We start from the raw sequence: 3,352 nt of genomic DNA on the forward strand, positions 1-3,352 counted from the left end.
TATTCAAATGAGGAACGGGCTTTGGATTGTAGTTTCTTCTTTTAAAATATATTTATTATGCAGGCTTTTGCCTCATGCCACATCGGTAAAGTGAAGGTTTTAGAATCAGGTTCATGAATACTCCACTGCTTGATTTGAATAGGGCAAAGTCTGGATATTTTAATCACTTTTATGCTCTCTGTTCAGGCCCTGGTGGTTGGTTTCTGGCCTTAAGAGCCCCACTTGAGTTTCCACTGTCTTCCAACTGTGAGAGGGATGTGAGGGGCTGGCCCCATATCACTGCAGCTCGCAGGGATAATTATAGCACACATACACACACCACATATACAGTATGCACACAAAGACAGCACATGCTGACCGGCTTGGGCTGAGCTGCTACACCTCATTAAATTGGGAAATGAATCCTGGATGAAGCCTTGGCTCCTTTCCAGATAAAAATCACCAGGCTTTCGGGGATTCACCATAAAATTTATAATTAACACATTTATTCTCTCGCTGTCACAGCCTTTTTTTTTTTTTTACTTAACCTGTGACTGTGCACTGCCAAGTACAGGCTGTATTTTTGTTCTTTTACAAATTAGAGTGACCTTAATAACTTTGTACATTTGCAAAATTGAATTGGCACTGAGAACATGTTGCAGTGCGATGGCGTATTAATCACCATGAATGGATTTTGCATGAATGATTTCTAACACACAGCCAGTTGAAAATAAACATTGATGACTAAAGTCTGCTCCAGGTTTTCTTCTGCACTCCCTGCCTGCAGCCTGCAAATGAGCTTGATGAAATTGCCCCCCCCCCCCTCTGATCCCTTTATGTCAAATCCCAGTCCAGAGCTGCCTGATGCTATCCATGGTGCTGTGATTGGCTGCCCTGGGCGAATGATACAGGCCTTCCCTAGAGAGGTGTAGTGGAAGCAGCAGACGTTAGCCTTGGTCTCTTCACATGCTACCAGACACACCGGCTCTTGGGCCGCTACTGAATCATGACTGTAGGGCAGCACTAACAAATACATCAGTTCCCCAAGGAGGACCAGGCCAGGATCTGACTGCCTGGCTGTCTAGCCTCTGGTCCCAGACACAGCTTCACCCGACCCAACACCCAAAGGCAGGAGAGAGCGGTACACGTACACAGCTCCACCTTTAATGTGCTCTATTTGAATCTTTCATACTCTAACCAGCATTAATATCACACATTTGATAGTGTGCTTTTGTGATAACGCAGCAAATTAGTCTGCATGAGCTCTAAATTGAGCTGTGACATTTTAATAGCGTGCCAGCGGATGCCTTGGGTAAGACAGGCAGGAGAGGAGATAAAAACAGGTCAGGCTGCAGTTGTTAAAAGACAGAAAACGACTCCTGCTAAGTTCTGTTTCCTCATTCATTTTACTCAGCATTTGAAAACTAAATTATGCGGATGGATTTGATGACATTACAGGTGAAACATTATTTCTTCATGGACTGGTTGACTTGAGATATTGGGCTATTTCCATAACATATCTTATTTCAGACTAGTGGATAAACATTTATGCAAATTAGTACATATTTAATAAGATAGCCTCATTTCCAGATCTAAAGATAAGATATTATAAAACTTGTGAAACAGAAACAATTTTTCTTAATGTACATGATCAACTGGGGAAGTTTAATGGTGATATCTACTGCAGTACTTTACTTACGTTTTTTCATACCATTAAAGGCTATTTTCTCAAAATTAGGTTTTTCTTTTCATTCTCTGAGCCAGAAATCTCCACTTCAGTAGCACTTACATACACCAAACTTTCCAGCCTTAACAGCCAGTGATAGATGGTAGTTTGTCCAATCATCTGCCAAGTATTTTTTGAAGGTGCCTTCCCTTATCCAAAGTGTTTCTGAGGGCGCATCAGTTTATGTCTATAAATCATCCATAGCCTCATTTATATAACATATTACTCCTTAAAACATGGTGAATATGGATTTTTTAATGGCTGTTGACAGTATTTTCCTGATTGATGGAGTGATTAACATAGATATACAAAATTCCCTCAGTAAAAACCTTTGGCTCTGATTAGTTGACATAATGAAACACGACTGTTGAACCAGGCTTCGTCTAATGTTCAGATTTCTGTTCTGGAAATGAATGCACCGTAGTGCTTTTTAATTAGACACTGCCTCAAAGGTAATGCTTTTATGTAAGTAATCAACTGGGACTTTTTATGGTGATATCTTTTAGTCTGACTTGTTGCTCTATTCACATGTAGTGTCTCCTTTTAAAGTCATTTGGACTCAGTTATAATTATTCTCCGAAGCCTGGGTCACACTCGCTTTATAATTACAACATTTGCGTTTTTGCTATCATTCCCTCTTTAGCTGTCTCAATAAATAATTGCTTCTAGTTGGGAGGAACGTGTGATACAGTAACACTGAGCTGCCTGGCAACAAGAGAAAGATTTTCCAAACCTGTTATGTTAAATACAGACCATAGATTGCTGTTCTGCTCTCCAGTCTTTTCACAGTCCATCCGCCACCGACACTGGTGTTGTGATGGAGGTATAATTGGATTATACTGTGTAACAAAAGAAAATCCTCACTTAATTAACAGTTAATCAATGGCCAATTTGCCTTCCACCAGTTTTTTCAAACCTGTAAACAAGCCACCTCGCTTGAACCTGTTGAACTTGTACCATCTGTTCTCACTGAACGGTGGCTACAGAGATGTCTAAGAGCTGCCCAGTCAGCCTCCAACAAACTCATGAATGAATGATAGTTCAGTGTCTGACATCTGACTTCATTGCCGATCAATCAGTCAGTCAATCAAACTGATAAAGTTGATGGTGAAATGGATTGTAAAGTGAGTGTCCCCTTGTCTCGTCCCTTGGCATGTCATCTGCCGCCTGATGTGGTCGATAAGGCACAGAAGCCTAATGGCACTGTGGCCACGGCGGTGATTAGTCGAGCAAAATGAGCCCATGTGGGCCCCGCCGGCCCATATTGGAGTGCACTAGATCAAAAAGATAGCTTCCAGCAAACTACACTGCATGGCAACTAACATCGATCTGTGGCCAGAGCAATACTTGTCTGTCTCTCTTTCTCTATCTCTCAGCAGCTGATGAACAGAAAACAGAACAAACTCAGTATTTTGATTGATAGCTGCAGTAACTGGATGTGCTATTCAACCCAGTAATCTCTGTTCCTGCCTCTATCCTCTTATCTCTGATGCCGTCTCTCTGTTTCTCTGTCATTCTCTCCATGCAGTTGTGAATGTGCACGTGTCCTCAGACAGTGTGACTGAGCAGAGAGGCGGGGCATCACTGGATTTCGGGGCAGACCTTTGCGTCACACACCGATGATGGAGAGGAGGAGGATGGACGCAG

This window comes from Pagrus major, chromosome 8, assembly GCF_040436345.1.
Source record: "Pagrus major chromosome 8, Pma_NU_1.0".
NCBI classification, from domain to species: Eukaryota; Metazoa; Chordata; class Actinopteri; order Spariformes; family Sparidae; genus Pagrus; species Pagrus major.